The sequence below is a fragment of the Mauremys mutica genome, chromosome 6, assembly GCF_020497125.1.
Source record: "Mauremys mutica isolate MM-2020 ecotype Southern chromosome 6, ASM2049712v1, whole genome shotgun sequence".
NCBI lineage: Eukaryota > Metazoa > Chordata > Testudines > Geoemydidae > Mauremys > Mauremys mutica.
This window is the reverse complement of record NC_059077.1, coordinates 99,383,300-99,396,494: the sequence shown is the minus strand read 5'-3', so window position 1 is coordinate 99,396,494 and position 13,195 is coordinate 99,383,300. Positions and strand designations below refer to the sequence as shown.

The 13,195-nt window shown below is 44.0% G+C and overlaps 1 protein-coding gene across 2 annotated transcripts in view; it reads right to left on the bottom strand.

Annotated features, from left to right (window-relative positions):
• SLC24A2 (solute carrier family 24 member 2) overlaps positions 1–13,195 on the bottom strand; it is a 204,641-nt gene that overhangs the window by 185,725 nt on the left and 5,721 nt on the right. The window contains exon 1 of one of the 2 annotated variants that reach the window (XM_045020328.1): positions 11,675–11,705. The exons of the other annotated variant lie outside the window; for it this stretch is intronic. The gene's annotated coding sequence lies outside the window, so the exon portion shown is untranslated. Of the gene's footprint in view, positions 1–11,674; positions 11,706–13,195 lie in introns of those variants that run through there. 2 annotated transcript variants of the gene reach the window in all.

Below are 13,195 nucleotides of genomic sequence, written 5' to 3'. Positions count from 1 at the left end.
CTGCCACAAATAATATTAAACAGTCAAGATAAAGAAACATATTGTTAGTGGCTGTGCTTGCAATTTACACAACCAATGATCAAAATAGCTCTCTTGAGATATTTATAAAGGGAAATCAGAAATATAATTCTAGATGTGTGAACTGAGTGACCTCCCCAGTTTCGATAATTCTACAAAATACCAATTAGATAGATGGACAGACACCCACACTCAAGAGATTTGAGCCCATAGGATAACACATAGCTGCACTTAACACATACCTAGGAATACAGAGGGTAAACCCCCTTTGCACTGACTTTCTTTTTTAATACATACCCTTCCTCTGGGTCATTGCAAAGATGTCTCAGACACACACATAGGTACCACTAACTCAGTTCCAACTTTGCAAAACTTTTCCTTTCTCCCACCCTGCCCCCCCCACCCCCCAATCTCAGAACCACACTTCATATAAAGGTACTTGGGGAGGGGGAACGATTTCCTGATTTCTCGCCCACCTCAAGCTTCAGCTTCACTGCTGTGCAACTGCACCATCTCCTTACATCTCATGTGACATCACAGGGCACCCCATGATGGGGGCTGTGTGTTGGGAAATATCTTGCCCCATGGAGGAGGGGGGCAGCCCCCCTCAGAGCAGGAAAAGCGTTTGGGATGGGTTTGCCTGCTCTGAGGAGGAGCTGCTCCCTCCATTTGGGTGGGTTTGCTTCATTCAGAAGGGTAACCAAATTGGGGAGTGGGGCCCCACAAAGAAACCATTTAAAAGGATGGGGGGGATTAGATACCAAACGATCAGTGTGTGTGTGGGGGGGGCAGTCCTACCCCCTCTCGCCCCCCCTTTCCCTACCTCTGCCAAGGGCCAACGGGAAGGTGAGGGGATTAGCCCGGAACCCCCGCTGCCCCCAACTGCCGCCGCCCCAGCCCCAGCGCGGGGCCCAGCACTTACCGGGGCGCGGCGCGGCGCTCTCCCGCGCCGGGCTGGGGCAGAAGCGGGTTCGCATGAGTGAAGCCCGCACGGCGCCGCCGGGGTTACAAGCCGGGACCGGGACCGGGACCGGTCCCCTCCCCGCCTGGAAGTGACGGGCAAACAAGGGAGTAGTTGGTGCTGGATGCTGCTGTCAGCCGGCCGCCGCCGCCTCTCCCCCGGCCAAGTGAGAGGCTGAGCTCCGGGTGAGACTGACCTGTGCCAGCTGCCCAGCATCCACCGCCGGCCCTTTCTCCACCCCGCTCCGCTCCGCTCCGCTCTCCTCCGGCTCGGCCACTCCCTCCCGCCCCGCTGCCTCTCCGCTCTGCCTCCCTCGCTCTGGCACAGAGGACACAGTAAGTCAAGGGGCGGGAGGCTCCCCTCCCACATCAGTCTGTAGCTGCCAGCAGGTGCACATGTGCCTCGCTGGATGTGCCCGCTGAAGGTTATGACACAAAGTCACAGGGACCCCCCGAAGCCTAGCAGCTCAGTCTGGGAGATACATCGCTGCAGTATGGAATGAGATTTTCCTATCAGCCTGTCCTATTTTCTTTCCCTCTCCTGCCTCCCCCTTCATACAATGAAGTTAGGGATGGTGAAAGACAGGGCCACCGAGACTTCCCCAGATCTGAAGAAGAGCTCTGGGCGGTTTGAAAGCTTGTCCCTCTCACCAGGAGAAGCTGGTCCAATAAATCACCCCACTTACCTTCTCTCTCTAATATCCTGGGATCAACAGGGCTAAAACTACTCTGCATATGGCCGTAGAGACTGATGTGTTTCCCCAACTTGCAAAAATTTTCCCTTCCCAGCCTGAAGTGGGAGGAAAAGTGAGAATCACAAAATTTTTCACGACCGAAAAATATGGAGAACATTTTGGTTTGGGTCAGTCGAAAGATTTAATTTTAATAATTTTGAAATCTTTCATTTGTTTTTGACCTTTCCCCCTTTCACCATTTTTTAGTCTACATTTACTAAAATTTTAAAATAAAGTGTCATTTTGACTGAAAAAACTGAAACTTTTCAGTTTGAAAATGTCAAAATAGGACGTTTTAACAATTAACAAATATTCCAGTGGGGGGGGGGTGATCTGGAGATTTCTTGAAACCCACTGTTTTGCAATAGTTTCCACTTTGACAAATTGGCTTTTTTGGGGGGAGGGGGCGACAGCCTGTCAAAAAATTCCCAGCCAGCTTGACTGAAGATCTCCATCCACAGAACAGGATAGTGGCAACATGAGCCATCCCATCCCATCAACATGCCTCAGCTCTAACTGCGGAGAAACAAGGTGAAAGGAAAGCTCTCTGCAGCCCATTAGTCCTTGGCCTCTGTGTTGAGACTGCCTGCTCAATGTCAATTGCAAGGGTGATTTGGAGTTGTGGATGCTGGATCAAGACTATGACATTTCCTTATTTCATATGGCCACTAGATAGCTACTGGTAACTTGTTTTGTTTGCTACTAAAATAGGCTGAATTTGACATGGCAATGTGATTAAGAGGCAGATTTTTAAAAGGTATTTCAAAAATGCCTAGTTCCTATTTAAATTAATGGGAGCGAGGCACGGACATACCTTTAAAGATCTGGCCCTAAGATCAATTATTATTTTTTTAGAAATAAGAGTTCTCACATAACTTGGCTGTCTTCTCCTTCTGTTTCACTCACTGATGCCACAGTCCAATAGTCTGTGCTATCACATTTCAGTCCCATGGAAGCCATTCTGTTCACAGACATGGAATTGTGTGGGGTTACTGAATGAGTCAGATGAAACGGGGAAGCCTGATCACAAGGGAGACTTCATTAGACACACCAATATCTTGGCAATTATCCATGCTAGGATGAAAAATATAGAAAAAGTATATTATGGGATTATCAAATTGAACTCAATTAAAACTTTTTTTGAAGCTTTGTAAAGTGGCTTGATTTCCCCTGTAATATTTGAATATTTAGATAAAATTGTGATTAGTTACATGTGATGAGTGATTTTAAACTTGAATCAGACCCTTTGTTTATAAACTCTTTGGGGAGGACTGTTTCAAAGTTCCTACCATATTTTGTGCACTATATAAATAAACAACAACAACAATAATAATAATCAGGAAGAGAAAACAAAGAGCATAGATGCAAAATGGAAAGTGCACAGAGAGGTGGGAAGACAACAACCAAGCAGCTATACCCATTGCAATAAAAAATGTCTTATTTTCTTCAGCCAAGTGTTTAAATACATATTTAGGCACCTGATGTTCTGAGTAACCAACAACTTCTATCAAAGCCAGTGGGAGCAGCTAGATGGCTCAGCACTTCTGAAAATTGGACCACTTATTTATGTGCCTAAATGAGGGCTTAGAGACCTAACTTCAGGCAACCATTTTTTGAAAATCTTGGCAGTCTTATCTCCTTAATAATAACTTTTTTCATGCGAACAAGAACAAGTCTACAGTCTGACAAAGCTGGAGAACTCCTGCATTTGACATGAAATCAGCAACTTTTTTTAAAAGTTAGAAAATTGATCCTTGTCTTCAGAAAATTTAGGAAGTACTTTGTTAGTAAAATGAGTTTTAAATAACTTTAAAAAAATGTTTGCTAAAGCATGGCAATGTCTCCTTAAGATTGAGAGCAGACCAACTCATTCCATTGAGAGAGAACATACTATCAAGAAGGAAGGACAAAGTAATGCTCATGATTTTGTATTTCCTAATACTTTTAATTTTTTGCCACATTGGGAAGGTAATTTAAACATTTTATTCCATTTATTTTCTTGATGGGGAAGTTTGGGGTTGGGTGTTAGAACAAAAAAGCAGTTGTGAAAAGTTATCAAATGGTAACCATTTATCTAAGAATAGAAATGGCTCTAATACACATTTTCAAAATTTGCCCAGACACTAATTAGAGATGTGTAAACCAAAATCCCAGCTCCCTCAAAAATAGGGCAAGTTCAGATCCAGATGCAAACTTTACAGTTTGAAACTCTGTCTTTCAACATATATATTTTCCCAAGAAATTGTAATGCCTTATTATGCAATATCAGGTAACTGCTGTGTGTTTTCAAAATAAAAATATAAATTACCTCTAAATGAAAGCTTAACAGCACTTTAATTCTATGTTATAAATAGTTCCTATTACAAATTAAAATAATAATAAATACTGACTGTCATCTGAACACACACAATCTCTTCCTAGATTGGTCTTGTACTGCTACTCTATGCAGGGAATGGTAAAGGCTAAATGTCACCTGGACCAAGCAAAACATTAAAAAAAAACCTGACCCAGTTACTTCAAGACCTCCCCAACCCCCTAGACCACTCATATTATTGTGGAGTGAGTGTGGGGGAGTCAGGATGGAAGGGTCATTTGGAAATGCCAAGACTCCATCTACTCATATTTTCTGATCTGTTAAATCTTCCAGTTTGTGAGAGACTCCTGGATTTCTTGAGCAGTAGCTTAATTTCCCTGAATGGGAACACTACACAGCCAGACAGAGGGGAGAAACTCAAAGGGCAGCATGTGGCGAGTCAGAGGTAGAGGGATATGGTGGGACAGTTGGACAAAGGGAGGGAGGGAGTCGAGACACGGAAGGAAATTTGAAGGGAGGAATGTGGGGGATACACAAAGGACATATCAGGGGATGGAGGAGCAACTCAAATGAGGAAATTATGGGTTTGACAGAGAGAATTTATTGATTTGACAAGGAGGAGGAGCAAGGAATTGAGATATTTGATGGAAGAAGGGAATTATGCAAATGAAGTAATGCATATTCTTCCACATATACATTGGGGCATTATTTGCATGACATCTTCAGCATTCCAAAGAGATAGCATTAACAGGTATGTATTTTCATGGTGGGGAGTCTGGAACTGAATAAATGGAGGATCTCTGTTCTGCTCCCCTTTCAACTTCTTCATTTGGGATCTTTTCCAATACCCACTAAAATCAATGGAAAGACCTCCATTGACTTAAGTAGAGCTGGATTAGGTCCTTGTATAGCAGAGATTGCAGAATATTAGTGATGAGATCGACATTGGGGGAGCAACATAATAGATTTAAGGCCTATACTGTGTGAATCTGAGGTCTTGTTCACATGAATACTTAGTTCACAGTAAGCTGGGGTGTAAATCGCTCGTGCACTAGCCTGCAGCAGACTAACTGTACATGTAGATCCCACTGCCAGACATTAATAGTTTGTTAGCTTGCTTTGATCTAGTCCCATTTCAAAGAGAACTAGATCAAAGCAAACTAACAAACTGGTAATGTGTGTCAGCAGCGTTCACATGGACAGTTAGTCTGCAGCAGGCTAGTGCAGGGTAGATTCAAACCCCAGCTTGCCATGAACTAATTGTTCTTGTAGACAAGCCCTGAGAAATAATTGGAAATGGCTTCAGGTTTCAATAGCTCACTAACGTAACTCTATTTGGAATGATCTGGCCATTCATATTCTGAATAAGTTTACAATGAAACTCCAGTTAACAAATATTGTTAGTGTTCACTTAGAGCTAAAGAACAGCTCTGTAAGTATGTCCACTAGTTCTGCTTTCCTTTCATTCTGCTGTCCATCACACTGAATGTTCATTCCACTGGACTGTTAGTTCCTGGCAAACAGAGAGCAAATTCTACTCAGTATAGCCATACATCTTGAACAAACATAAAAATACAAATGTTTTGATTGATTTAATGAAAAACCAGGACATTTCAAGCATCCTAAAAGTAGTTATTGGGACACTGGGACATCAAAATAAAAATAGGACTGTCTCAGTAGAACTGGGACATAACATCACTTTACATACCCAGTACTGGCATTTGCAATGTTTCTAAATCTACTGCCATTTCAGCAGATGACAGCAGCTATGGTCTTAGTGGGGTGTTATGGAAATAACTAGAAGGCCATAGAATATTTTTCTAGATGAATATCAGAGGCCAAGACTAGGTACACCAACCAGAGTAGGAATGTTTGAGGAGCATATGGGCATGGAAGAGGTTCATAACATATTTACAGGGTCTTCGTAATTTCAAGTTAGTGTCAGGGCTTGAACTGCTCATGCTATTAATAAACAATACTCACATAGAGAAGATGACCCTTAGATACTAGAGTCTGCTCATGTATTGATATTTAAATCTATTGCAGACTATACTCCAGGGACATCCCCAGTGGCAGCAGACCTATTACTGAAAATCCCTGCTGATCACCCAAATTCTCCAGAGGCTTAGGATGATACAAAGGCACGCGTGTACCATTTTGACTGGCTGTCCAGAATCACCTCAGAAATAAAAAGTAATTAAAATAGAAACCAATCCAGATACGCAATTACAAACCACATCCAATTGTGTAAGACATGTTTTGATCAGATATTATTGGGGGTCCTACACCCAAACTGTTACTTGTCTCCAGTGAATGGGGGATTCTCTGAAGCTGATATGTGAGTACCTATGGCAATTGTATGGTAGGCCCACAGTTTGTATAAGCTGACATAGTGAAAAGGCGGCATGAAAAACACTAGGACTTCAAAAACTACTGGAAACAAGCCTGAATGCTCATGTAGTGGCCCAACATAGGTAGGTCCTGAAACACAAGGACCATGGAAGTCTTGCACACTGACCAGAAAGACACACCTCAAAAATCTCTCATACCCACATTATCATCCAATAGGCTATGAAAAATAAAAGCCCTAATCCTGTGTGAACAAAAGTACACACCCGCATGGTAGCCATTAACTATATTTCTAGATCTGTAGAAATTCTGCTTCCCACTAACCCCACAAATTACAGGCCAGAAAAAAAATAAAAAGCTAACCCAGAAACTATTTGACTCATAAGAAAAATCTCTCAGCTAACAGCCTGAATACACTGAATCAAGTAATCATGTTCTGACACAACTACAACATAGTAGCAATGACAGGAACATAATTAGGTAACATAATTAGACTAGGTTTCAGAGTAGTAGCCGTGTTAGTCTGTATCTGCAAAAAGAACAGAAGTACTTGTGGCACCTTAGAGACTAAGGCCTTGTCTACACTACAGGACTATTTCGAATCTACTTAATTCGAATTTGTGGATTTGACCTTATGAAGTCGAATTTGTGTATCCATACTAAATACACTAATTCGAACTTCTGAGTCCACATTCACGGGGCCGGCGTCGACTTTCGAAGCGGTGCACTGTGGGAAGCTATCCCACAGTTCCCGCAGTCCCCGCTGCCCATTTGAATTCTGGGATTTCCCCCCAATGCATGCTGGGGGAAAAAATGTGTCGAGGGTGGTTTTGGGTAACTGTCGTCATTGAACCGTCAATCACGCCCTCCCTCCCTCCCTGAAAGCGCCTGCGGGCAATCTGTTCGTGCACTTTTCTGGTCAGTGACAGCGTGGACGCCACAGCACTGCAAGCATGGAGCCCGCTGCGATCCTCGCCGTTTTCTCCTCCTCGCACTTTATCGTCCACCTCTTCCACATTCAGCTGCTGAGAAATTGGGCTACTTTTCAATGGTTCTGCAAGCACTGGGGGACCATAGGGGACGTTTTACCAACATGAACGTCGGATGGCCGGGCAAGGTTCCTGATGCATGTGTTCTCAGGAACTGTGGGCTGCTCAGACGCCTGCTGGAAGGTAGTTTCTTCCCGTACCACGAAATAACTGTTGTGGATGTGCATTTGCCTATAGTGATCCTCGGTGACCCAGCCTGCCCGCTAATGCACTTGCTCATGAAGCCCTATACAGGCGCCTGGGACAGCGACAAGGAACTCTTCAAATACCAGCGAGCAGCGTGACCTGTGACTGTTCAGTTTCTTTACAGAGAAGCTGAACCTGCCCCTGTTTCTTTACCCAGTTACTGTTGACTCTCCTCTTCGGTTAAATACCCCGTTCTCCCCGTTTCCTCCACTTCCAAGACACGTGTAAAAATAAAATACATGTCACACTGTTACTGAGGAGAGGTTTCTTTATTCATGACTTTTCGTTAAAGGGTCGAAACTGGAACGCAGACTGCGGTGGGTAGGGTGTGCGCTGATGTAAAGACCGCCTCTAAACTCAAGGAATGACAGGCTCCTGCTCCTACAGCGGTCCGCATTGCCGGACTGCTTGTTTCAACGGAGCCTGCCATCCCTCCTTTTTGGGATTCTGTGTGCGGGGGGCTATGTGGCCTTGTGGCGGAGGAGGACGGATACAGATTCCTCTGCTGCGTGACTCAGCGGTCCACGACAAGGACCGCTGTATAAGATCTGTACCTGCCCTCCCCGCTAAAAAGTCACATCCCCACCGCCCACACAGAACCTGGAAACCACCTCCCATACCGACCACGGTGCCTGCTGACTGCACTGTGTGTGTTACCCGCTGCTGATCCGGACCCCGTGTCTGTACCCTGCGAAAGGTGCCTGTCCTATGCAATTAGCAACGCACTTCCCCACGCACCCCATTCAAACACAGTCTTCAGTGAGGAAACATGACGGAAACAGTACTTAACAGCAAAGTATTTTTATTACTTAAGTACACAGTTATGGGATGGGACTGGGATTGGGACTTGTTTGAGTCCGGAAGGGAAGGACTTATGCAAACGTAGGGTATGAGAGCTTTTGGTTACTTGAGCACTCTGCTGGGGTGCAGTGACAGTATTCACGGACCAGGGCGGGCATCCTCCTGGTTATTTAGGGTGAGGGGGGTATGTGACTTTGTGGCGGGGGAGGGCGGTTGCAGAGATACTGCCGGGGGCTCTGTCCTGCAGCGGACCTGCAGAACATACACAAGTCGCCGGAGCATGTCCGTTTGCTCCCTCAGTAGTACAAGCATTGCTTGAGTCGCCTGCTTGTGTTCCTCACGCCACCTCTCCTCCCATTCGCTGTGTGAGCACTGGTACAGAGAGACTTTCTCCCTCCACTGCCTCTGCTGGTCCGCCTCGGCTAGGTAGCAGCCCACACATTCATCGAAAATCGTGTCCCTTGTCTTTTTCTTTCGCCGCCTAATCTTCGCCAGCCTCTGCGAGGTGGATGCTGTGGAAGGTCTGGAGACAGTGGAAGCTGTGAGATGGGAAACAGTTAGTTAATTCCTTGCAATGATACTTTTTTGCGAACAATTAACTGAATCTAGGCTGTCTCTGTGAATTTTTTGTTGAGACCCCTGTGCCTGCTGTTGCACAAATCATTTGCGCGGTGGATTCTGGGTAAATGTCGCCAGTCATTCCTTCCTCCGGGAAAGCAAGGGCAGACAATCATTTCGATCACGTTTTCCATGAAATGCCCTGGCACACGCCATAGCGTGGCAACAATGGACCCTATTTTGCCTTTTGTGTATGTCACCGTATGTGTACTGTATGCCGCTGATAGAGGCGGACCAGCAGCGCTACACAGCAGCATGCTTATGCTTTTGCATGACAGCAGCGATGGTTACCAGGCATACTGCACCGTCTACCATACCATGAACTGGTAAGAAGACGGTAATAAGATGGTCATGGTTACCTGTCCTTTTGCACTGCGCCATTTGGTGCTGTCATAAGTGCCCCTGGTCGATCAGCCAGGGGCGCAAAAGCAAAATTTGGGAATGACTCCCCGAGTCAATCCCTCCTTTTTGGGTATCTAAAAATAGAATCAGTCCTGCCTAGATTATGTGCAACTGTACTAGAGAACCACTGTATCATACAATCAGAGACCACAGCTGCTCTCTGTCCAATCCTGCATAAATTTTGAGCTGAACGCTATTCACAGGGTGTGCTCCTGAAACAACCCCAGCTGTTCATTACGTTCTTCCCCCAGCCTTCCTGGGTTCCAATACCATTGTCCCCCCACTTGTGTGATGAAGTAATATAGAATGCATGAATAAGACACAGGTAGTCGTTTGTGAGAAATGAGTGGAAGGAAGCCTCCAGCTGCAATGATAGTCCAGAGATGACATTAAGGGGTGTGGAGGAGGGAGCCACTCATCCCTCTGCTACTCCAGGGGCAATTGAATCTTTTCTTTACAATGAAGGGTGGGGGCTGATGGATCTCAGCCCCCTGTTGCAATGATGAGGACGGTTACCAGCCATACTGCACCATCTACCATGAAAAATTAGCAACAGGCGGCCTTGACCGACCGGTCCCAAGCAAGTTGGTACGGTTGTCATGGTTACCAGCCCTTTTGCACTGCCCCATGTGCCAATAGGCTGATGATGAGGATGGATTTCCATCGTTTTGTACCATCAGCCATCCATAGCGTGGGGGGAGCAAGGATGTTGGTGTTGAGTGCTGCACCATCGCGTCTATCTGCAGCATTCAGTACAGATACGGTGACATGTAAAAGAGTCAACAGAGGATTGTTTTCCCTTTTACTTCTGGGGGTCGGGGGGGTGCGTAAATTGCCGAGCTATGACCCGTCCCACCGCGGACACTGTGTTTGACCCTAGAAGCATTTGGAGATCAGCCAAGAATGCAAATGCTTTTCGGAGACAGCAGGAACTGTGGGATACCTTGCGTCCTCGTTCCCCCTCCCTCCATGAGCGTCCATTTGATTCTTTGGCTTTCCGTTACGCTCGTCACGCAGCTGCGTGCTGAGTCTGTGCTATGCCGTCTGTCCGTTTATTTATTAAAAATACTTTGGACCAGGCGTAACGTAACATTTCTTCCCCTACTTAGATGCAGGAGTCTAAGAGCGAGATCACCGTGAGGACAGGCACTGAAGGAGATAGAGAGCGCATGCTGCGTGAAATCTAGCACGAACCACGGACCTATGCAGCCGTGCTCTGGGAGGCAGTGCTCCCTGAATACCGCATGAAAGCCTCGCGCGGAAAAGTGTGCTATCACGGAGCACCCAATAAGGCAGCTCTCCCCAGGAACCTCCTGCTGATGCTTATCGATTAACGGCAGGAGAGCTTCGTGGCGTTCTCCCAGGAGGATTTGTGTTCTATCACCATATATACAGAGACCTCCTTTTCACACACTTCAGATTCCTGTTATATTAAGAATAAAAGTTAACATGGTTAAAGCACTTACCGACTGCTCCTACCCCTGATTCAGGATCCGGGTTCCTGGCCGGGGAGGGTTGGTAGGGGATCTCCGTGAGGGTGATGAATAGATCCTGGCTGTCGGGGAAACCAGCGTTGTAAGCGCTGTCGCCTGCCTCGGCCGCTTTGATTTTTTTGTCTGGTCCTTGGTTGCATGTAGTGTAGACCAGGCCTAACAAATTTATTTCAGCATGAGCTTTTGTGAGCTACAGCTCACTTCTTCGGATGCATAGAATGGAACACACAGACAGGAGCTATTTATACATACAGAGAACATGAAAAGGTGGAAGTATGCATACCAACATACTGCCACCTTTTCATGTTCTCTGTATGTATAAATATCTCCTGTCTGTGTGTTCCATTCTATGCATCCGAAGAAGTGAGCTGTAGCTCACGAAAGCTCATGCTGAAATAAATTTGTTAGTCTCTAAGGTGCCACAAGTACTCCTGTTATAATTAGAATAATATCCTCAAAAAAATATCATAAAAATAAATTGTATTTTTCTAGTCCCAGTATAAAATGCCGGAGTACACATTTGGAAAATATAAAAAAAAATAGATTCAGCAAATAAAACACACTCTGGTTTGAGTCTGATAGAACATTTTTGTTCTTAAGTGAGAAGGCAGGAAATAACTAACAAGTAGTCTGACCATCGGCCTGCTAAATCGTGACAATAAACGTTATATCACATATCTACCCCATTGGTATGTGTAAATATAGATAAGAAAAGAAGAGAAAGAATTTGCTATATTTAATTTACTGTACCACATGTAGACACTAGCTGAAGTCATCCAAGAGATAAATCATTCTTCTTCATCGGTTTCTATCTCCAGAAAGATTCATGCAGTGGTGTTTATTAGGATTCTTTTTTTACATTTTTATTTTGCCTCCTTTCTTGTTGTTACACAGCTTAGACTATGCAAGGGCAGGTGTATGTCTTTTGTGCATGAGGAGAAGGGAACCAAGTGAAAAAACCTGAATGGCAGCATCTAGAAGTATTGTGGCAGCACATTCTGAAGCTGGAAGATACTGATGAGGGAGGTTACCATGACTACCAAAGGCGGCATATTTGAATAAAAATGTATGTTAAGTCTTTTAAATGCTAATTGTAACTGGGGAATGGGTGACATCTAAAATTGCAAACACTTTTTCAATACTTTACAACTTATGATAGTGTAAGGAGAGGACTAAAAAAGAATGTCAGATGTAAACACTATGAAGTTAAACAGAAAGAATGACATAGTTTACATCTTTAAAGTATATTATATTATTTACTTGTTCAAAATAATAAATTGGATAGGTACCTGTTAAATGTAAGCCAAAAAGCATATGAAACACAAAGGCAATATATATTAATTGGTAATTATATTCTAGGATGGTATGCAAAGAAAAATTTAAAAAGCTTTTATAATCTAAAATTATTGCTATTTAACAGCAGTTTTCAATAGACTACATGGTAGAGACTGTTAAAATTTGAATTTTAAACTTCTAGCAATGGAATGAAACTCTTCCATCCAGAGATCCCATGATGTTTCACAAACACTGAGTAAACCTCATCACCGACTCCAGATTAGGAAGGTAGATATTATTTCTATTTTGTAGGAGGGGAAACCAAGATGAAAAGCTATGAAGTGAAACAGAGTCACTGTCAGTGTCAAGATTAGAATCTAAGTGTCCTTACAGACAGTTCTGTGCTCTAACTACTACACAACTCTGCCTTCATGGCAGCAGCCACAGGCTCAAACCAAAAAGTATTTATCTACAAGTTGTATTCCACTGTGGGTTCTAAGCACTTGGAAAAATATTGTTTTTAGCATTACACACTATTCTCATATTAACATTTTAGGCTTAAACTATAAGGAGCTAATTTCTACTTACAATTATACTCTCCGTGCACCCCCAACTGATGTCTAATGTTATAATAATTTACTGCCGGGTGTAATGCTAGCAGTAATTTTGGTATAAGTTAGCAGTGTGTCAAACTAAGCACACCAAGAGGGAATCCTTATATAAGGATCAGTAGTGATTTAGCATTAACATTTTTGTCCCTGTTGTTATTCTCTGTGGGTTATATTGAGCCCTTTTCTGCACAATGTCAGAACAATCAGGTTTTGTGAAGGAAACTAACTGGGAATTAGGAGGAAGGAATTGTCCAAGGGAATTGAGATCATACAGTGCTGATGGTACACACATGGAATCTTGTGTGAATAGATAGTACTATGTTGGATTCACTCTTTCCATTCAGACAGAATCCAGAGAATAAAGAGGGGCTGAATACTCTCTCCT